At 43.2% G+C, this 22590-nt stretch overlaps 1 long non-coding RNA gene across 2 annotated transcripts; it reads left to right on the top strand.

Moving 5' to 3' along the window:
• The first annotated feature begins 6442 nt into the window (after window positions 1-6442).
• Window positions 6443-9690, top strand: LOC136010983 (uncharacterized). Of its 2 annotated transcripts, none has more exons than XR_010611125.1 (3): window positions 6443-6476; window positions 6998-7035; window positions 9547-9690. It is a non-coding gene; the product is annotated as an uncharacterized LOC136010983 (long non-coding RNA). The 2 variants fall into 2 exon arrangements; XR_010611124.1 differs by lacking the exon at window positions 9547-9690 and adding an exon at window positions 8448-8647 and having other exon boundaries at window positions 6444-6476.
• Window positions 9691-22590: the final 12900 nt, after the last annotated feature.

Raw genomic sequence — 22590 nt, 5'->3', positions numbered from 1 at the left:
TTCCAGGCTGTTTAGGATCTTACAAAACCCTTTGGTTTGATTGAGAGATGTGTATTTCTACCCAAGCCCAGGCAGCTAGGAAGGATGCTCATTTTCATGTCCTTCTAACCTGCATATTAAGCACACAAGAATCATTGCATGCTCAGGGGAAACCTAAGCAAGGCAACATCACAGAGAATCACAGGATGTCACAGCCCTCTCCTGTCTCCCCAGCATGCACACAACCACACACATTTGAATGCAGGATTTTCTGCAGGTATTAAGTTCCTCTGGGTTTATCTGAGAGCAGGCTGCTCTAGTTAAAATAACACTGTGCAGCAGAACAGAAAATAAGATGTCACGGCAAACTAAACATCTTCACTTTCTCAACATACTAAAAAGCTCTGGGGTGAGTAGAGATGGGCTAACAGCAATGGGACCATGCAGCCCTGCCTGGCCCCTTGGTGGGTGGGTTTAACTGGTCATGCATTTCTATCTTGTCATCATTCCCAGGGAAGAGCTGGGTGAGATGGGTACAGGCCAATCCTATCTCCTAAGACATCTTTAATTTTTGCTACTAAAGAATACATTTCATTTGCAGTAACATCTTATTTTCTGTTCCACTGCACAATTTTATTCTAACTAAGGTGGTTTTCTCCTGGATAAGCTCTGAAGAATGCTCTAGCTTTCTTTTCAGTAAGAAGAGCTTTGGAAACCTTGCTTTTATTTATTGGTTCATTTTATTTCCTGTTCTTTTTCTGCCATGTTTAGTATGACTGAGTGACCAATTCAAAAAAAATGGAAAACTTGTGCGGATTGTGTAATAAAGCAGAGAAGGTTACTGAAGGCTCTGCATTACGCTTTCAATATTCTTTACAAAATATAGATTTGAAATAGAGATATGCTGAATAAGATGGGTCGCTGATATTTAATTTCAGTTCATATTATTGCAACAAATAGGAACAGTCACCAGCATATATCTACTGAGACATCCACAGGGAATTAACTCTTTGGAACAGCCCTGTTGTTCCCTGTAAATACAAACCAGAGCCTTGGAAGCTCTCTTCTCCAGCAGCAGGAGATGAGGTTGCAAGATCTCTGGGGCAGGAACTGCCACTTGCAATATGCGTTGTCCAGTGACTGGTGTGAAGGCATCAACCCTCCTGCTCTTGGAATGGGGTAAAATTGACAATACTCCTTCCAGATGCAGCTCCCCTTCTCTTCTTGGTTGAGGGTCACCACACATCACCCCACTGCTTCATTTCCACTATGGAGGAAACCACACAATGATTCAACAGAATACTTTGCCCAATAAATATTGCATTCTTGTCTGTGTGTATGGTGTATGTTCACACAGTATCTGTTTTGCTGAGAAACCCATCTCAACTCAGCATGTCTCTTAAACAGTTTCCATCATGGACAACTTTCTGCATGTAATATTTGCTTTATTTTCCCTTTCCTGCATTGATATTGCAGATTTAGCACAGCAGTTGCTTGTGTGCAAGGAGAAAAGATAGTAATGAGGAGGTTGTTTTCTCTGTTTAAGGGATACTGTGACTGCATGATCTGAAGAGACGGGCATCTGCAGAAACGGCACCACCTTGGTAGGGGAGCACCAGTGATATGTAAGACAGTGAGAAGCTTATTTTCACCTCCTTTTTGTGGGAGTTGGCTGAGACAGAGTGTGGTTACAGCGCAACCCTACTTCTGCGCAACACAGGTTTTTTGGGGTCATCTGCAGGTGTTTTATGCCCTATTTCTGTGCTAGCACAATGGCAGCACTGCTCTGTACAGGTAAAAAGTTCAGCAGCTTATGGAGAAAATGTTATTCCCCAGCAGCTGCTCATGAATTCTTATATGCCAGCAGCAGTGCATGAACCATTCTTTGTTATAAGATAAAATCTGACAGAAAAGCATAGCTCCTGACAGAAAAATCTGATGCAATTAAGTTTCTGTGCACAACTCATAAACTTTGATATGGCAAATAATGGCTAAAATTGATCTTAAATCCAACATTAAAAAAAGTACCCAAACCCCCCACGTTCCACCAAATCGACTCCAGGTATCCATCTATGCTGACTTTGTATAGGCAGGTCATGTTTTTCTTTTAAAGAGAGATTTTAGTCAACAAAGGTAAAAAATAGGACAGTGTGGATGAATTCCAGGCAAAGGTGGGTTTCTTGCACTGCTTGGAATTAGCAAAAACTAATTCTGTGGAAAAAGCTAAACAAAATGACACAGACTAGCTTTGAGGGATATCTCTTCTTGGGTCAACCACTTAAGTAAAGCCAAAACCATATATTTGATTTTATAATCAGTTTAGACCACAGCTTTAACTGGGAAGTTGCTACCAGACACTTCTGTGTCCCTGCCGTGTTTGCATCTTTGATGGAAAGCATATTTTGGAGGCAAACTAAGGTTTCTTGCTTTTGCCATGTTAGAGGACCAAGTTAGAGGGACAGGGGCATTGTCAACAGCAATAGCAATGTGGTCCTTGCTGGGAGGAGATGCATGAGGACCATGGGCTGGGGACCAAGCATGGTCTTCATACTTTTTGGAGTGCATAAAAAATGGAGCATGTGAGCATCCTGAGTGTTAAAAAAGATAATTTAGAGAGGGAAAAAGATAATGCACTGAGCAGAGCTTTCTATAGTCTTAGGATATTTTCTGTTTCCAGAAGCTGGGTATGGTGTAAAGCAGGTCTGGTGCCTAGTGCACTACTTTGTCCCAACTTAATGCGGTCCAAGTGAGGTGAATATCAACATTTGTGGAATAAACTACTTTATAATGAACAAAGGCATCCAAAGCTGACTGAAGACCATTCATATTAACTAAAATGCCAACAACATAAAAGAGAGACCAACAAAACAATAGTAAAATAATATTTGGAAGCAATCTCACCTAAAGAAGGAACACAAGATTCCCTTTTTCCAATTGAGCAAAATAAGGGGGCATTTATACCCACTACCGTGTGCCCAGAGCCTGACAGTCACTGTGTCACCCCATCACTGAGAGATAGAAACAGACACCTGAGCAAAAGCTGCCTGCAAAGAGGAATTTCCTTAGACATTGCACTTTGGAGATGCTGAATGATCCTATTATAGACTTATCAAAGCAGTGGGGATTAGTAGAGATAAAACAACTTTCAGTACTGGTCTCTGCCTTTCTTTGCTCTTTTGTTTGTCTAAATAGCTGTTTTGGTGAGTGCAGAGAAATAATAGGAGGCAATTATTGCTTCATGTAATGTTCCATGTTTTGTTTTGTAATCCTTCAGTTCTGTTTATTTTCATTTTAAGCAAAAAAGTTCCCCCTGGAATATTATAATCGCCTTTTAGCTTTCCAATGCTTTCCCTTTGCAGAAGGGCTCCTGGCTTTGTATGCACCTGATGGCACCACAAGGTTAGCAGCATCCCCAGGGCTTGGGGCATTGAATGCTTGCTGTCTGGGCTGCAGCGTTGAGATCCAGACACAAAACAGTGGGAACAAATCCACCCAGCAGCCCAGCACAGAGAGCTCCCTCACTGGTATCCCTCTGTGGCATCCGTGGCTCAGCTCCTTTCACCTTCAGCAACCCATAGAGAGATTTTGAATGGTACAGAAGAAGCAGAGGAAACCAGAAAGCTTTTCAAAAGCAGCTGATACCTTTGAAAAATCTGTCCTTATTTGAGCTTTTAGACATCTTTTAGACCCTGAAAATTTCTGTCCATCCTCTCCTTAGTAGGTGATCTTGTCTAAAATCTCCTTAGGAAGATCTAGTGGGGAGTTCACTTATGTTTTTCTCCATTTCCTTGCCTTGTCCCTCCAGCCTCTCCTTAGGAGGAGCAAGGAGATCTAGAAGTGTTCCTGTCCCCTGAGTGCTATTAAGTAAGGCTACTGGGGTCTGGAGGTACAGGCCTTTTTTGGAGGAACGTTTTGCCCCAGTAAATCTCTGTCAGAACATAGCTCTGCAGGTAGCACTGGGGATTAAAACTGGAGGGACATCAGCTTTTTCTGTTGAATGCCCCTCCAGAGGCTGAATCAGTTCCTTTTATGTGAAGCCCTAAAAGTCAGGTTGCAGGAGATGGCATCCCAGTAGATTTAAGAGCTGGTGCCATCATATATGTTGTGTATCTACTGATTGAGGCACTCCAGAAGTGGGTCTGCTGGCCTAGTGTGGCTGCCTGGGTCATGAGATAATGAAATCTTATCTTTGCTTGGGAAAAAACACGCCTGTTCCCTCCTCAAGTACACAGCCCATGTTTACAAGGGCAGTAAGAGAGCCAGTCCTTTCTGAGGTATGTTTGCATTTGGTGCCACTTTGCACCAAAAAGGACAAAATATCACCTGTTTACTCCCTCCACTCTTCAAGTCCTTAAAGAAGGGATGGAAGACTACAGAGCTGTCTTGTGATCAGGTACCTCTATAACCACAGTTAACAGACTGCAAGGGCTAAACATATTTAACTTTTGCTCATATTGCACAGATGACTGCCTATAATCACAATAATATTTGCATGACCCTGTATTGCCAGGCTATAAATATAAGCCTGTGAGAAGTTGTGCAGAAGCTGGAGAGGAAGGACATTTTCAAGCACTTTGCTGGCTCAGGGCCTTAAATGATGGACAAAGAGTGGATGAAGGTGCCAGGGATGAAAGATCATCCATGGTCACCTGGGAGGCAGAGGGTTGGTGCCTGTTACACTGATGTTTCTGCAAGGTGGCAGTGTACAATCTCCAGACCCCTCCTGCAGCTTAGTCTGGAGCATCACCAAACCCAAAAGGTACACCTGAGCAGGGATGTGAATCTCACCAGTTTGAACTCTATTCTGACACAAGGGCACCCCAAGCACTTAACCTAGTTATGCCATTATTTGAGGAAAATACCACTCCTCAAGGCAGCAGGCTTGTGGACTGTTAACTTCAGCACAGGGATGCTCCCATGGACATTAAAAATAAGCACACACTCAAGTGTTTTGCTGAGCTGAAAGGGCTTTACCACTTATGATTTTGAAATACCAAGAGCAGCTCGCTTGTTCTGCCTGGAGTGTCTTTGTTTCATTCGTGCAAGTTAGTTTTATCCTGCAGCTGGTCCTGGGGAATTACACGGCCAGCACTCAGCATTGGCTTGGTTGGTTTTCTCTTCTCGCTCATATGCCGACAGCAGTAAACAAAACCGGGTGCCTGGGCTGAGTGTTCATAGCGGATTAAACACCGAGCCTTAACCGATACTTATTGACAGGCTTTCGCAGCAAAGAGAGGACAGGTGACAATATTCAAGAAATATGCATAATAAAGCTTTGGAGAAGTGTGCTTGGGAGCTGGGGGTGGGGGATAGGAGACAGGAAAATAATGCATAATTCACAAGGCAAATGAATCAGTCCTCTTTCCTCTGCCTGTTGCAATTATATGGAATACTAGTAACCATGAGGTTACTATTTATTGTTATTATTATTATTACTTTTATACCAGGAGGCTGAACAGTGAGGATGGTGATATCTGAGTGAGGATGAACTGAAAGCTGCAGTCACATTTAGAGAGGTGCCTCACCAAGATTTCTATCTAGTTGTGCTTTCATTGTGGAAAGGGCTTTTTTTTCTCTTTTAATTCTTTCCCCTTTAGATTGGTAGGGAGTTGTGGAAAACGGAGGGCGGGGGGTGGTGCGCGTTAGAGCAGAGAGATTGGGTAAAATTATTTTCCTTCATGCTTGGCTAGGCCCCAGTGTAAAAAAGGGGACCCAGCTTAGGGCTGGTGGGAGATTGCAGATAAAAGCAGCTTCATTTCTAACTGACCTTCCATGCGTTCTGCCCAGCTGGGGGAAGGTGGGGGAAGGAACAATAAGAGCCACCTCCAGAAAAACCATCCCTCAATAACCTACACCAGGCTCCAGTGAAATGAGGTGGGGAAAAAACAAAAGCAAGAGGCAGGGCTTTGCCTGGAAAAACTTTTGATAACCTCCATAGGAAGAGAGGCGTAGAGTGGGGAGCAGAGGACATTGTTGTGGCTGGAGGCACAGGGAGCCTCAGTGACATGTCACAGTGTGGGATCCATGCAGGTATCAGAACCCTGTTCCAGAGGCTGTCAAAGCAGAAGTCAAGTCTCAAAGCAGCCAGATGGTCTAAAGTCAAATCTAAGTTCTGATTCAACTAAAGATTTCATCCAACACTCATCATCCATTATTAGCAAGAATGGGTGTGGGCTTGAAACACATGCACAAGCACTCCTGTCACCCAACCTTTGTACATCAAGACCCTTTGGAAAACATATGCATTTTATATCTTTGGAGGAAACAAAACTTCGGATTACATTGAATGTGATGTGAGCTGAGTGAAGGTTTTCATGGAGGATGAAGGGTGCAGGTGGTCCTGATTGGTGCAGGTGATCCTAACCTATACAGGTGATCCTGATTGGTACAGGTGGAGGGAGTTCACTAAGAGCTTGATGGGCTTAAATAGGTCCCCAGCAAGGCTTCTTCTCTTTTGTTTGAGAGTGGTGCTGGTGCTGGCTGGATCTTTTGTGGGGGTAAGGTGGTCTTTGCTGTGTGCTCTGGAGGAGAGATGTTTCTTTGTGCAGACCTGCAGTAGCCACTCTTTCTTTCTTTCTAGCAATTAAGCATAACATGGTCTCTTTCATTGTGCAGGGTAAGACCAACTTGGGAGGCTTCTCTGGGGAGGCTCTGGTAGTCATTGCCTTAGCAGAACAGTGTCTTACTGGGTTTAATAGTCTATGGCAAACACTATTAGAGATAGGGTGTGCTTTTTGTAAGGGTGGGCAAATCTACCCACGGTAAAAGTAGATGTGAGTCTTTTGGAATGAAAACAGCTGTAATCCTGCTATGTTCAGAGAAGAGGCCTGGGCTCTCTGTGGTGTCAAATCTTGGTGCTGCTTTGAATCCCTCTTTCATATCCCTGAGCAGTCGGGGTGCTGTTTTAAGTGGGAAAGGTGAGAAGAGCTGTTTTGCACTGAGTAAGGCTGGCTATAGGCTGATTGAGGTGCCTGATAATGAAGGCAGTAAGTATATATTGCTCTTTTCTCTATTCCAGTGACTGCTATGAGCAACTCAAAGTGCAGATCCATCTTGGTATGTGTATAACAATCACAGGGTGGGATTCACTCAGTGATTTCCTTTAGATTACTAAAAAAGCTCTTTCTTGCCCTAAATCCTAGGCTCATGTCTCCATTTTGCATAATGCTCTCAGCTCCTGGAGGTCCTGATGGCAATTTCAGGCTCTCATTGATGGTGATGTAGCACCATCGTTCTCTTGTTTGCAAAGCATCTGCTAGCCCAGTTCATTCTGCTTAAGTGCTGATATTGTCATGGAGCTCTTTAGCACCTTTGACTGTAGGTTCCTTGTGTGTATCTGTGTTTTTGGTGAAGAACTGAGGTGGGGTTTGGAGGTTTGCACAGGGAAGAAACTGTGACCTGAGAATTCCTTTCTTTCACCTACATAAGGCTCAAAAGCCAGATGTAGAATCTATCAGCAGAGCACTCATCCTTGTGAGCAGACTGCTTTTAGAAGCAGAGTTGAGACAGAAAGTAGCTGTGAAAATGCTTCCTTGTATTTTGCTATGTATGTAAAATCAAAAGGGGGTATAAACCCTCTTTTAACGTACATTTCCACTGACATAAGAGGCTCATCAGACCTTGCTGCTGCTCTTTGAAGTGTCTGTGCTCAGATGGCTGTTTTGCTGAAATGCTGAAGACATCCTCTAGGTTTCTGGCCCTTAGCATAGTCCTGCCAGAGTATGCTCTCAGAGACACCTGCCCCAAGATAGTGCTGGCCACTGCAATTAGAACAAAAGGTCTCTAATTAGACAACAGACACCTTTCTGGATTGTGCTACATTGGAGAGGGGAGGAGGGCTTTTGCTTTGCTTGTATCTAAATGGTGTTGGTAATCAGGAGATTATTTCCTGAACTTTTCTTTGAGCTGCACTGGAAGTTGAGCAATTGTCTCCCTTGGAAGCCCTGGGTTGTTGTTTCTGTAAGGCTTGAAGTATTACAGCTTTAAACATAAACATTAGGTACGTTTCAACTGGCTTCCCAGCTGAAGCTTTCACAAGAAACTTCATTGTGTCTCCTTCAAAAGGCCTGCATGTGAAAACAGCTAACAGAGGCATGCTCTCAGATATACAATGGTTTCTGTATATAAAATGAAAGGTGTAACACTTCCTTCTGTTCCTACCAAGAGCTCTTCCAGCCTTCTGCCATCAAGAACTGAGCTGATCTTGTAGGCATCTTTGCTGAACCATCCAGGTGCCTGTGCAGGATTAAGCTGAAATGGGGGGGGGGGGGAGGCTTTGCTAAGCAACCTGCACTGTTGCCTGGGGCTGCAGGGATGTCCAGGGGTGCAGATGGGTTATCTCTCTGAGATGCTTTATACTGCTGAGCTCAGAAGCCCTCCAGAAGATGCCCACTGGATGTTTCTGGCTCCTGGTAGTTCCTGTACTCCTTTTCGAATCCCCTAAGTTCTGCAAATTCCTATTCCTTCAGATCCTCTGTCCTCACCCTTGACTGCCCCTGACTACAGGACGAGGACCAGCCCAGTGAGTCCTTTGGAGAAAAAAGATGAAGAGTAAGAATTACTTGTTTTCCTTCACCAAAAAAAAAAAAAAAAACAAACCCAAACAGGTTTGTAATTTCTCCAGAGTGGAAACTGCACCTGCCAGTCTGTTTCCTCATGCCTCTGCTCCATGAAGTACTTCAACACAATTCTAACTTGAATTGCATGAGTTTTCCTGCCTGGCTTCAGTTGGATGACTCATGGGTTTCTAAGTTGGTCACATACTTCAGGGTCCTGCTGAATTGAATGGAGCCCTCGAGCTCAAGGATGAAATGTCAAAGAGACACTAGCTCTGATTAGCAGAACAGCTAGTTCTTCAGCATCTTGCCATCCTGCCTTCAAAACCTGCCTCCTGCCCAAGCTCATGTCAAAATGTTCTGCTTTGGAAGTTGTATTACAGTTTTGTTTGATGAATAGAAGTACAGAAATGTGCTAGGTACTTCATAATGTTTCATATCAGAAACAAGATCTTTTTAGTTTAAAAAAAAAGTGTTTTCTCGGTGTCTTGTTTATCTCTTGCTGTCTGGCTGGAGGAAATATTCTTGCATACCTGAGTTTGCCTGAACCTTTCTTTCCAATCTTAGAAAGGCATTACGGGCAAAGTTAAGAGAGCCTTGATTTTGAGTTAAGTTGGAGAGACACTTTCAAGTGAGCCTTGATTTTGAGTGAAGTTGGAGAGACACTTTTGATCGAGTATTAAAGCTGATGAACTATACCGGCAGTAGACCCCCATGATGACCCCGAGTGGGCTGCAGTGCTGGGAGGAGACTGCTTTGCCTTCTGCACTGTCAGCACCAGAGGAGTAGCAAATGCACTTGCAGGACCAAGAGTTCACTAGGCTGTAAACTCAAATCTACACACTCAGTGTTGCCTCTCCGTGGTGCTTTCAAGTTTCCAAGGGAAATTTTAGCTGGTTCTCATAGTTTCACTTAAGGTCTTAACCATCTTCTAGGAAGCCCAGTGAGATCTTCTGTCCTGTTCCTTGCAGACACTGGGTTTCTCATTCCTTCTGTGCTTGTCTTGATTCAGGTGTCTGCTCCACCCTGCACATGAAACGCAGAACACAGCCTGGATTTCTCCTGTTTCTGCCCAGGGAAGTAATGCAAATCTCTTTATACCACCTTTTGCCAAAGGAGGAGGGCAGTGAAGTTTGGTTATATCCTGGGGAAGGATTTTGAGAGGTATGTACTCTGGTCCTGTTTTCAGGCCCTAAAGACAAATGGGAACAGTTGTTCCCACCATATAAGCTGGGCAGAGCACGAGGGGCTCTGAGACATGGGCAGCAGGGCAAATGCTGCTGTTTTTCCATCCTGTTCTCATTAATAACAGTTGACTGGCCTGTTCTTCCTTTACCCCACAAGTCCTGTTTAATGTCAGCAAAGCCTGCTAGCTAGCATAGAGTTTTAAAATTTAAAAAAAAAAGAAAAATTACTTGTTATCAATCCAATTTCTACTAGAGGAAATTCTATTAAATCCCCAGAAGAAAGTGCATTATAGCTGTACTTTCAGAAGCAGACCCTTGAATAAACTTTTTTAGTTATTTCACATAACTTCCATTATGACTGTCATTATGAAGCAGATGAACATTTCCTTGAACAATTAGGCGAGGGTGCGTGGAATAAAGACTGCAGTTCGCCTGAGATCATTGAAACCTATCTGTTTGGGTGATTCATTTTCTTCCAACTAGGCTGCCCATAATAAGCTTTTCTTCTCTGGCTTTGTCTTGTTTCGCATTTCAGACGGCCACAATGCCCAAAGAATTGAAAGAATCTTTCCCCATGTCCTTGTGCTGTGACTGAGCCTGGCAAACAAAAATAAAAGATATTTCCTTTTTTTTTTTTAAAAAGCAGAAAAGAGAAAGAGGCAGCAAAGCAGATTAAAAATAAAACAAGTGCTGGTCCTTGCGGTGATGGTAACTTGGGGCATGAGGGCCTTGAGAAATGTTGCAGAGTAAAGGATGGGAGATGGGCTCTTTCTGCTTCTGAGAGTGAAAAGACATCTGGGTGCATATAAGAGATGGGCGGCAGAATAGCTCTCATTTTGGCCTGGCAATTGTATCAGTTGGAGCCACATGCAAGCATGGGGATGCACAGAAGACCTAATCTCCTGCTTCTATGACTACAATAAAGTAACCTATGTTAGTCAAGTGTTCCTGGTGACTGGTGGAAAAGAGTGATGGAAAATTCAGCTATCCAGTGTGCATGTGTATTACGAAGGTTTAATGTCTGGTATGCAGAGCTGAGACCAAGCAAATGGTATGTAAAATATCTTTACAAATACAGGGTGTTCTCTCTGCATCTTCCCAATGCTCTCACCCCATGGTCTGGGACTGCCATCAGAGGTGCAACAACCCCAGCTTAATGCTTTGCTCAGTTCATTATTTCCCAACAGCTTTTCTTTGGAGCTGATCAGGACATTGTTGTGCCAGCCAGGCTCTGCTGTTGACGTGTCCAGCAGCAAGGAGCCCCAGCAGGTTCCAATGTCTGTTCTGGTAAAATCATCTCCTCCTCAGCACGTCTCCTTCTCCCTAAGGGCAACAGCTTTACCCTGCATATGAAAGTGCAGCTTACCCCTCCCATACTCCATACTGCACAAACTGCTTTAGCAACTTCAATTTCAAATGAATTAAACTGAATTTCCTTGTTTTGATAGTTGTCTTAAAGCATGCTATGAAATCACGACTGCACCTCATACTCTCCTCTTTAGAGAGCTTGTAAAGCAGTTAGGTGTTTTTTCCTGCACAGACAATGTACATAAATATACCTGGATAATGAGAGATGACAAGCAGATTTACTGAGGATATTGTCACTTGACAATCGAGTAGGCTTGTAGTGGGCTAAAGCCATATCTCCATTGTTCATCCAAAATTAAACATCAGCCTACTAGGTGATCCCTTGCTGTTTTACCTCTTGTTGCAAGCAAAACAACAGTAGCGCAGCTAAAACTCATGTCTAGTGGCTAGGACTGTAAGTGTTTCATCACGGTTATTGCCCAAGTCTACACAGCAGCCTGATATTTAGTAGGTACTGCTGCAAATGATATGGAAATATCCTGGCCACCTCTAAGAACTCTTTGTGTATCAGCTTGTAAGTTAAGAAATTGCTAGAGAGCCTAAGAAAATAAAGAGCTTTCTTTTAAAACAGCAGAAGCAGCTGACTTGGGGTCTGCCCTGGGCTTCTTGTGGATATATATATTAACAGGGATTGAATTGAATAGAAGCTACTGGAGAATGTGAGGCAAGGGAAAATGTTTTCATAAGAAAAAGAAATGGTAAAACTTAAGGGAGAAAGCAGAGAATGTGAGACCTTGAACCGTGCCTCTTCGGAGAGGGGGGAATAAAAAGGAAAAAAGTGCCCACTTGAATAATAGACTAACTAGTGACCTTGAACATATATGGTGTGCATAATAAGAGTGAAACAAAAGAACCTCTGAACGTGAGGCATTCTTAAACTGGAGAATAATAATCACAAGAGGCAAATTTCGGGAAAAAAAGGGAGAAGACATAATATAACAGAAGTAATAGGGACCTGAACCAACCTGAGATGAGAGAAATGCATGAAGGGGTTTAGCAAGAGACCAGGCTCATGAATGGCCTAGTTACTGCCTGCAGCAAAGCCAAGATTTTCTTTCTGCTCCAGGAGGATTTTATTGGTGTGTACTATCTTTGCCTAGGTATAAACTCCACTTCTTCCTCAGATCACTGGCCAAAATTAGGAAGAGGATAGTTTCTCAGCTCAGTTCTGCTACTCAGCCATACCCAGTCCTCCCTATCCCCTCCTTGTAATGCAGCCTTACTTTAGCACAGTGGCTAGCAGGGGGTGGTGTAACCTATTGAAGCTCTAGGGTGGCATCAGCTCACACTAGTGAGGGATGTGGCTTGATGTTCATCACTGGGCTCAGTGGATCTGACGGGGACAGTGGATGTATGGGTTCCCACTGGCACTAAAGAATAATGCTCCCAGTTTACCGGCGCTCTCCATAGGTGGTGGGAACTAATATACATCAAAGTGAAATACTCTCGTACTGCCTTGCCAGTGTATCACAGCATATCAGATGTGTGGTGGCAACTTCTTAAGCCAGCTTGATCACTCATTTGGTATCTGCTTCTTGCCTTCTTAGCTTGTGGATTGTCTGTTTCTTGCTTTCCTGTCCTGAATGCAGCTTTAACACAGTACTCACCTGAAGGTAAAGTCCCTGACCACACGGTAGGCTCCTTTTTTCATCAGGTATGGTTTGCAGGATATTTAACTCCAAAAGTGAGATACCTTGCACTTTTTTTGACCAAATCCTGTATGTTGTAGCCCCTTTATAAATGTCATTCACAGCTGCTTCTGATTTGACTTGATTACCTCCAGAAGAAATGTCTTCACTGATGATCTGGAGAAGGCATTTAAGATGTAAGACTCCTTTCTGAAGTGCTCCTTTGCATGTAACTCTAGTTTTGTTTCTTAATAATCAATTGCCTCCTTATATTGATGGTATATATATTGATCTCCTCTCAGAGGCTGGGAGAGGTATTTTACTTTAGCTTTACTCTTCATTGCTTCTGTCTTCAGAGCTTCTGAGCTTGTCCTCTAGGATGCTCTTCTAATGCTGTTCACTGTGCTGTGAACGCACACGATCGCTACCTGACATCCCCGCAAGAGGGTTGACTCTACCACCTCCCAGTGCTTTCATCTGCTCAGAGCAGGACTATCTGAGAATGGGTTGCTCTGTTCACATCGCAGATGGAATTTGTCTGGACCTCTGTGCTATGGATGTAGATGGCACTGCTTGTGTGTATGTGGGTTTGGCATGTGGGCAGATGCTTGCTGCATCTATGCCTAAACCTTGGTTTTACAAACTGGCAACAGAAGACTCCATGCAATGGAGTTTGTAGGGCCAAAGAGGTCTTCCTCTCCCAACTCTGGCTGAAGCCACTAATGACTGATACAGAAAGGTCAGACACACTGATGTGGCTTTTGCCAAATTTTGCAAAGCCAGTGAGGCTGGACTTTTTTGTTGGGTTTCCATCCCACAAGGATGCCACTTGGCTGCTGCATCCTTCTGATGGAAGACCCATTCCTTCACACAGCCCTGTGGGCCTCTGCCCATTTCCCCCTCTGCCTGGCTCCAACTGCTTTGTGTGGATCCTTGTGTTGTCCTCAATTCTTCACACCACAAAAGATTAAAGATAATACTAATACTAATAATATAAAAACGCCCTTCTGAGAATGGCCTGCCGGCTGGTATTATGCCATATAAAGACTCTGTGAAATAGCATGGGTAATTTACACTCATTAGGAGGAGAATGCAGTAGATTAAAGGTAGCAAGGGTGAATAGCTTCCCATTTTTGTCAAACTTGCCTAACCTTTTATTCACCTGCTGAAGCCATTATTTTATAATAATAAAAAGAGGAGAAAGAGCCTTGCATGAACTTGGGGAGAAAGAGGGAGAGTGCAAGCTAGAAGCTATTTTCTCAAGAGAGAGAAATGCAGCACTATAGATTAAAGGTGAAAAGACAGCCCTCATTTAAATCAATCCACCTCTCCGAAGCATATTTATTCACAGATTAATTAGAGTTGCAAATTAAAATGATCTGGTTGGTGGGAACATTATTGAGGCCTTTAAAGTGCGGGAGTGAAGATTAAAAGGAAGCACACTTACCCTTTCCTTATGATCTAAAGAGGAGATCAAAAGAGTCGGTGTCAAATTAACAGCCCTGATGATTTCTCTCTTCTTCTAGTCCTCCATTTATTATCTAAGGCTCATGTTGATACATGCAGGATGAAGATCTGCTTTCCAAAGCAGCTGGTGCATGAAGTGTGTAAGGACCCTTTAGACAACTCGGATCAGGTAGGAAGGTCTGCAGCTACCCGACTAGGGCTTGGGTAATGAATGTGTAATGAAGGAGGGAAGCCTTAAAATTTTTCCTATCAGATGACATGGGAGCAAGTCTTCATTTTGCATCTTGAGGTGTTGTAAGGAATTGTTCAAGCTGCTGTAACATTGGACAACCAGCCTGCACGTTAGTTTACCTGGTCTGTGGTTAAAAGAGATTAATTGAATGCCCAGCCTCTTGTGAGGCTGTGGGATGGATTTGGGGCTTGCTGTTGGATAAGAAACATCTTCCTCTCCTCATCTTGCCCCATGGAGCATGCTGTCAATTTGGAAAAAAATTCCCATTAGAGAAGCAAGTTGACAGCCATTTCTCTGCAACCTTAGGCTTGAGAGTAGCTCTGCTCAAAGAATCATCTCAAAAGGACCAGAAATAAATTCTCCTTGCTGAGGTTTTTCAGAGCATGAAAGCTGTGTTTAAACGTAATAACAGGAACCATTTTGCAAAAAAAGTTCATCTTAATATCTTAAAAAACCCTCACACTCTGATTGTTCATATTTAAGTAAAAAAAAAAAGAAAAAAAGGTGCAAGAATAGGTATGCTGAGGGCATGTTCCCTAAGCATGTCTCATTTTTATCTGAGTTTTCAAGCCTGGAGAAGAAACATCACCCATAATCTTGCTTTTCTTGATGGTGGTCTTACCTGTGCAATGAATGCTGAATAAGCTGACCTCTCTTGCCACAGACTGGCTCTGCTTTGGTGTTTTAGATTTGTCCCTCTGTGCCTAGAGAGGATAATGGCAGCAGTAGTGTAGACAAGGTTCAAGGAGTTGTCCAATTGGACAGTGACAAAGTAAAAGGTATCTCTCAGTTTGCAAGCGCGCCAAAATATTATAGAAGCTGCAGAAGTAACATAGATGCACTTACTGCCGTAGTTCATAAACTTTTTTCTGAGCCCTATTAGAAAAAAATAAGAAAGGAAAAACCAGTTGAATTCCTGTCTGATATCAGCGTGAGCAACGCAGAATGGCCCTGAAGCACTTATAGGAAGGGGAAGAAGCAGCAACTAGATGTACTTACTGGCTTTTTCTGAAGCCAGACAAAAGCTTTCATTAAGGACAACTGTTTGGGCCTTTTCCTTTTGCTCAGTGCCTGATAAAAGGCTGACCATTACTTCAGATGAAGCTGTGCAGAGGATGAAGGGAAAGACAGCCCAGAGGACTCTGTTGAGCTGCACCAGAGGATTGTCTCGGGGTCTGGACCTGCTTTGGGGGCGGATGGTTGAGTCCTAGGAGCAAGGAAAGTCTTGGCTTCTGTATTGGCTGTAAGGGTTAGCAGTCTTGTATCAGCAGGTGCTGGTGAACCCAAATATCCAGGTGATATGGTTTGCAGTCCTGTATTGTATCAGGAGGAAATTAGCTGTCTGTGCTGCAGCAGCAGGAGGTGGCTGCTTTTCTGAAACATATCCCTGAAGGTACTGAATGACAACACAGTCCATTTCTCTACTCTTAATGCTTAGGTCTGTGCACAGAAGATGCCTGCCCTCAATTCCTGAAATGTAGTGTTTTTCCCTAAGTTTGAAGTAGGAGGTGTGAGATGGGTGCTAATGCCATGGCATGTTTGAGACTGAGAGGCTGGCTCCTCTACAGGAGACTCAGCTACCCCAGGGCAGGCTGGACCGTGACCAGTGCTCCCACCAGGAGCAAATCCTAGATGCCAACTAACAGAAGATGGGGGATTGTTCCACCTATTTCTTCATTAACGCGTATCTTAATTTGCTGGGTTGCCCCTATGGGATTTGGCATGTCCCTGTGTACTTCAGTTTTTCCTCGCAGTTGAGTTCTTCCACTATCAGACACCTTGATTGTCCTGCTTGCTGTATGAGGAACAATAGTTTCACTGGCGGTGGGGAAGGCAGAATCCCAGCTTTAACTTCTTTCTTTATTTTTATTCTTTGTCAATCCCTGCTCTCTCCACCTTGCATGTCTCTCTACAGCCATGTGAGTGTGGCATGCTCTGTCTCCTGCTTGTCAATACCAAGCTATAAATGCAAGGTATAGGTGCTCAGGCATCAGGGGCTCTGCATGTGTTCTGGCCATGCAGAAGGTTGGCTTCCCAAGCCCAAGAGTGGACTCAAGACACTTGTTCCAGATCGTGTGGGCTCAGCCAGACTTCCTCCTCTTCTGCAAGGTGAATGGGCACTGTGTCTGTGACAAGCATTTTACTCACAGGGCTGGTTCCTTGAACTCTGCTCTATGGTCAGAAAAGCCTAGCCATGAAGATTTCTATGAAAGGTGTCAGCTCTGTGTTAGTGACTTGGGAGCCTTTCTGCGGTGGCTGAAATAGCATTTTCAGTTTAAAGCATCCACTTTTCTCCTTGAAGCAAAGTTTGCATTTGCATGTGGATGCAAATGAGAAATGTAATAAGGTGGGAATTTTTAACTGTAAATATTTTGTTCCTGGTTTGATAAAACGGCATCTGTGAGTGCAAAGCCACAGTTTGTGTCGAGTTTTCTGTTCTTATTTTGGTTTTGATTTTGACCATGTAGGACAAACATTTTGCATCTGAAAGATTTAAATGAGCTGGGAGATTTGTTCACCTCCCAGCTCTGCTGACAGGTTCCAGGGTGTTTTCAGATGCTTTCCTGAATTGATGATTTCTAGGTCAAGGAGAGTGTTACGTTTTTTTGACCGTTTGTCTTCTACTAATCGCTGTCAACCTGGAGATTTATGCGTTGATAGTGATGGCAGATGGGGGTCACTTTTAATAGGAATTCACATACCAAACAGTGAAAAGCATGTTGGGGTGTACAGCATGGGAGCTTTTACCAGGTAGGCTGCAGATAGTCTGGGGCTCCACTGCACTAAAAACGTTTGTTTTTAATAGAAGTCCATAAATGGAAGCCTTGATATTTTTCTTGGAATAAGTGCATTTACATACACTTTTTCTTTTTGAAAGTTTTAGTGGGAAATGGTCACATTTGTTGCCCAGTTTCTGTGGTTGCCTGTGTCTGCCTATGTGCTTCAAACACACTTCATGTGTGTAGCTGTGTCCTGCACTATGAATGGTGAATCTAGTTCATGGCTTGTCTAGTTGTACTCTAAATATGCTATTACTTCCTGCAATACAGACCTCCAGAACCAAATAGCAAAGCAGCTGCTTGTATTCTGGCTTCTTTTTCAGGTGAAATGAAAATCTTCAGCTGAGAAAGGAAATCTAGAATTGTCAAGAATGGCAGAACAAACCACTGCACCTAAGTGGTATTTTGTACTAGGCTAAAAGGTAATGGATCCCCTTTCAATCTTTATGCTAGTATTGAGGTATATGGAAACTAAAATTCCTAGGAAATCCAAAGTCTTAATTTCTTTAGACATTTTCAGGAGCGTATAAATTGAATTATGTTTTTCTGTGTGGTGAATGTGATGATCTAAAGGATCATGGTATGCTTCCTAATCTTTGTAGTCTGCTTAAACAAAGAATTAGACTAGAGTCACAGATATAACCTAGATATGAGACAGGATGCTCCTCATGCAGCTGTTGTGGTTTCTGCTTGTGAACTTTATAGTAAGTTTATCTTGAATATCCCCACTTATTGTTAATGAAGAAAATTAATCTTTTCAATATGTCTCCCTTGCATTACATTCCCATCTGCTAACAGCATTTTCAAACTTGCCATTTTCAGCCTTCTTCATAGTTTAAGTGTATTCTCTCTTAGTTGCTGTGTTTCCCTCATCTTTTACTTTACCAAGCACATTCTTGGAGCCCAGATCTCTTGTTTCTCACAATTTTTTTTCTGCCCCATAACATTGTACAATTTTCCTATGCAGATGTGGGAAAACAGGAATATCTCTACAAGTTCTTTCTTTAAAAGGGCATGAACTAATTAACTTTAACCAAAAAATGTGTTTCAGAACAACTTCCCAATGATTTTTGGAGTGGGGAATTGTGTCCTTGAGTCCTGCAGCAACCCAAAAATACATGATATGTGAATATAAGGTTGTATTCTATTTTCCTAATGAAAACCCCATGTTATACACCAGTTAACCTTGCCACATGCTGGGTTAGGTGCTTGCCTCAGAGAGGATGTGATCCTACAGCTTTGCTCCATGATGGAGTGGCTTCTTTGCCTTGAGTGTGGAAACCTGGTGCAGAGTATTGTTGGCTTCAGCAGGTCCAAAGACATAGGAAAAAGCTTCTTACATCATGCAAACTCAAGCTGTTCCTTTGCTTTGTGGTTCTCAGATGCTCAGGATGTGTTCTCCCACATATTCTTTTCTGTTTGCTGCTTTGGTAGCTGTGTGCTTGAGGGCCTGAGATACACAAGCACATTTTGCTGTCCTCTGGTTTTGAACAAGTGTCTTGTTGTGGCAGGAAGTGGTTGTGTGTCGGGATAGTGTACATTGAAGGGGTTAAATCAGCTCAGCCACTATCATGCCAAATGGTAGATTTATTTTCAGATCCCTGAATGTTAAATTGGGTAAACCAACAAACCAGCCTGTGGACCATGATTATGCAGCCACCAGCTGTCATCATTGTCTATGTGACATCTGGAAAGCGTCCCATCCTGGTCTGCTAGGTTAGAGGAGTGGCAGAGGGCGGAAGTGAGACACTCCAGCCAGAAAGCACATCCTGAGAAGTGAGGGTCCTCTATCCCACTTCAAAACAGCCAAGAACAAACATTTTGTGAATAGGTATTAAAAAAAAAAAGGAAAAAAATAACCCTCCAAGCACTCTTTGAAAGCTCCTGAGCACTGGAGTGATGCAGAGCTCTGGTTAATGGACACTCCCTAAGGTTTCCCCTCCCATGTACCACAATTGATTGCAGTGAGATTACGATGCCATTAAAATTCACTCTGCCCATAAACTAATGCTGTGGAAAATGCTGACGTTTATAGCAGCTCCTACAAGAGACATATTTCAGTATGAAAGTGAGTCCTAATGCAAGAACTTTATTTAGGTAAAACAACATCCAGGGAGGGGGGAGAGGAGGAGGAGGAGAGGTGGTGGCAATTGCAGAGAATTTTATTCCTTTCAACTAATGGGTATACGGATGCTAAATTTAAAAGACATTTTTAATAAATCTATTGGCCTTTGACAAAATCAATCCAAACCCCATAAACCAAGAAGTCACCCACTTGGTATTAATGAGGCTACATTTGCATTTATTTTTCCTTTACACTAGACAAACCATTAATTTCCTGTTTATGCTTCCTTTGAAGTCTGAATGCTTGTAGATAGATGGCCACATCAAGTCTCCTGCTGCTACATTAATATTTTGCTATAAATGATAAATTTGACCATTTTATACAACACCCCTTTTTTCTTTAAGAAAGCTGAGAAAATGCAAGCAATAAGTCTTAAGCCCCTGAAAGCTTAGCTGTTTTTTTAAATACTCTGCAGTCAGTGATTATTAAAGCAATCATAGCTTTAACTTCTGGTTGCATTTGATGATACCCAACATTTTGCTGCCTTAAATTGAGAGATGTTCATTAACCAATCAGGGTCATTCCTTTTGCAAATCATCCTTCATTTGACTGATGCAAAAACTGGACACAGCCAAGTCACCTCTGCTTCACCCCATCTCTGGCCTCTGAAGGTCTCTTTTTGCATCTTATGGTTGCTTCCATGCAAGTGAAGGATATCCTTGTGCCCCATCAGGACAGCAAAGGTGCCTTTTGCCAGTTCTACAGTAACTCATTAATTCTGTGCTTTTCCTTTCAGGATGCTCTATTGACTAAATAGCTTTCTCGGGGTGATTGGTACCAGAAACTCCTCAAAACACCAGCTACTAGAAACAAAGGGAAAAACTTCTGAAAAACTTTCAGGAGTCTAGGATGTTGGGGAGGAGGGGGATTTAACTCGTGAAAGGATTTTTTTGGGGAAAATTTGTAAGTTCTAGTAGTCTGGACCCTTCTCTCAAATCACAGTCCCAGATCCAGAGACCGGCACAGATTTGGTGACGCTCCATGTCCCCATGCTAGATGTGGGTCTAAGAATGGGCTTCATGAGCTCAATATGGGTGGATTAGTCCTCTCTCGAGGGGAGTGTGACAATTGAGAGCCAAGAGAGAGCCCCTGCCGCCAGTGCATGGAGTTGTGTGACAGTAGAGAAAGCCTAAGAAATACCTAAAGTGGGGCTTCTGATGGAAGCATCTTCCTGTAGCACAGTATAAGGACCTGCTCTGAAGCTGGTATTCGCATTTCAGACATACTGCTGGGCATGGTTAACTGGGCTCCCGGGACACTGTGGAAGATGCACTTTTATACTGCTTTGCTGGGACTGGGGAAGAAAGGGATGTCCAGTCCTCTTCTGTTCATCAAGTTCGATTTTCTCCTGAGAGACTCTTAGAAATGGGCCCAGATACTTCTCACAGACTGACTGGCCAGCCCTTGCATGATGACAGCACTTCTGCAAGTGTGCTTTAGCAGGGATTTAGATGCTTAGATTCTAGCAGGCACTCAGCTGCCGAAGGAGAGCTTTTGTGGGTCTGTTTCTTGATGAAGGTGTCTAAATCCTTCCTTGACGACTCCTTAGGGGTTTTCAGATCTACCTTCCACCTGTCATTCCTTCTTCCTCAAGAGAAGCACAGATGTGGAATCTTTCAGGATGGCTGCAGAGCATTTTGAAATAGACAATGATGTATTCTGGTGCCTTTGACAGACGAGAACTTGGTGCTGCAGGAAGCCCTGCTGCCACGCCTGTGCTGCCTTTACTCATGGAGCAGGGTGCTAGACTTTGAGAAGCAGGTTCAGCAGCCTGAGCACTGCCTGGGTCCCAGCTGTGGCTGCAGCGAGCCCCAGTACAAGCTTTGTGGCTGCAGCAAGTCACCTTCTGAAGTCAAGTCCTCTGGCAACACGCCTCTGATCCATGTTCCTTTTCAGCTTTGCTGCTGTCCCCCAGTGACTCGGGGATGCAAAAAATGCATGGGCTGCAGGGATGTCCAATGCAGTGAGACTATGGATTAAGGGCTCCTTCAGCATTTGCTTCTTCCCCTTTCAACAGCATCTTTTATCTGTTGTCTGATAGGTCTCTCAGCAGCTTATGTGGTGGAGGACATGAGCTGAACTTTTCCCCTCTGTCTTAATCAGAATTGTTCCATGCACACACTTCTTAAACAAGAGGCAGGGACCTGAGCATGAATTAGCAGATTAAATAGAACTTTTTTTTCAATGAAGCATCATTTTTATATCTATGCTGGGGTTAGATTTCATATAACCCTGGTTTATTTTCTTTGTCAGATGGAGTTTATGGAGGAGGGAATGGATGTTATATCAATAGGGGAGTGGCTATTGACACTTGCTGCTATGAAGTGCCTTTATGTGCTTTCAAATGGCAGGATTATGCTCCTGATGGCTCGGTGCCTGAATTGTCTCATGCTCTATTAACAGCCTAGATATGGAGGCGTGAACTGATCTTGGGGCTCTGACATGAAAGAGGACTGAGTATTAAATGTGCAAGTTGCACCTCCTCTGTTTATTTCTTTGCCTTTTTTTAATTGAAGAAACATTCTTATGTCTACAGACATTATTAGATTCAGCCTGCTGGGATTCACACCTTCCTTCCAAAGTGCTTGGGAAGGACTTATGCAGCACAGCAGTCCGATGCATCCCTTGGCTAAGAGTTAGACTGCTTAATTCAGGAGGCTGGCATGAGAACCTCGAGACTTTGTTTTTAACACTTGTGGTATACTTTCTCATCATTCTCATTCAACTATTTCTCATTCAGCTCCCAATGTCTGGACTTAAAAGGTGCCTATGTCCAAGATTCATGCCAAACTGGTCGAATGAGCAGCATACTTAAAAAAGAAATAACGCCTCAATTCAGGTCAGCAAAAGGATAGGATGTGATGGTTTCAGAAATAACATTGATCTCGTGAGAGTCCCGGGTAAGCTTCCCATCTTGGGCAGCAGCTCTGATAAACATAGTGCTGAGGCAGATTCTGTACCAATGAATCTCTCCCAGCATTCAAGATTTGTGCCTGGCAGAAGCTTGGTGTTTAGCCCTACTCCAGCCAGCCCCTCTTTTTTGCTTGCCATTCTGCCAGCTGCTCATATTCTGAAGACAGTGGATGTCATCTGGGTATATCCACGGATTTCTTTTCCTTCCCAAACAAGTATGAACATGCTAAAGATCAAGTGAATGTGGTAGGTACTTCCCATCAATAATTAGAAATGAAAGCAAGCATGAAATAAATAAGTCTGAGTTATTCTTATGGAAATCTGAAACGCATATAGGGATTTCTGAAACCAGCCTC

Source organism: Lathamus discolor, chromosome 3, assembly GCF_037157495.1.
Source record: "Lathamus discolor isolate bLatDis1 chromosome 3, bLatDis1.hap1, whole genome shotgun sequence".
Taxonomy (NCBI): domain Eukaryota; kingdom Metazoa; phylum Chordata; class Aves; order Psittaciformes; family Psittacidae; genus Lathamus; species Lathamus discolor.
The sequence above is the reverse complement of the archived record's forward strand: the minus strand, read 5'-3'. Positions and strand labels throughout refer to the sequence as shown.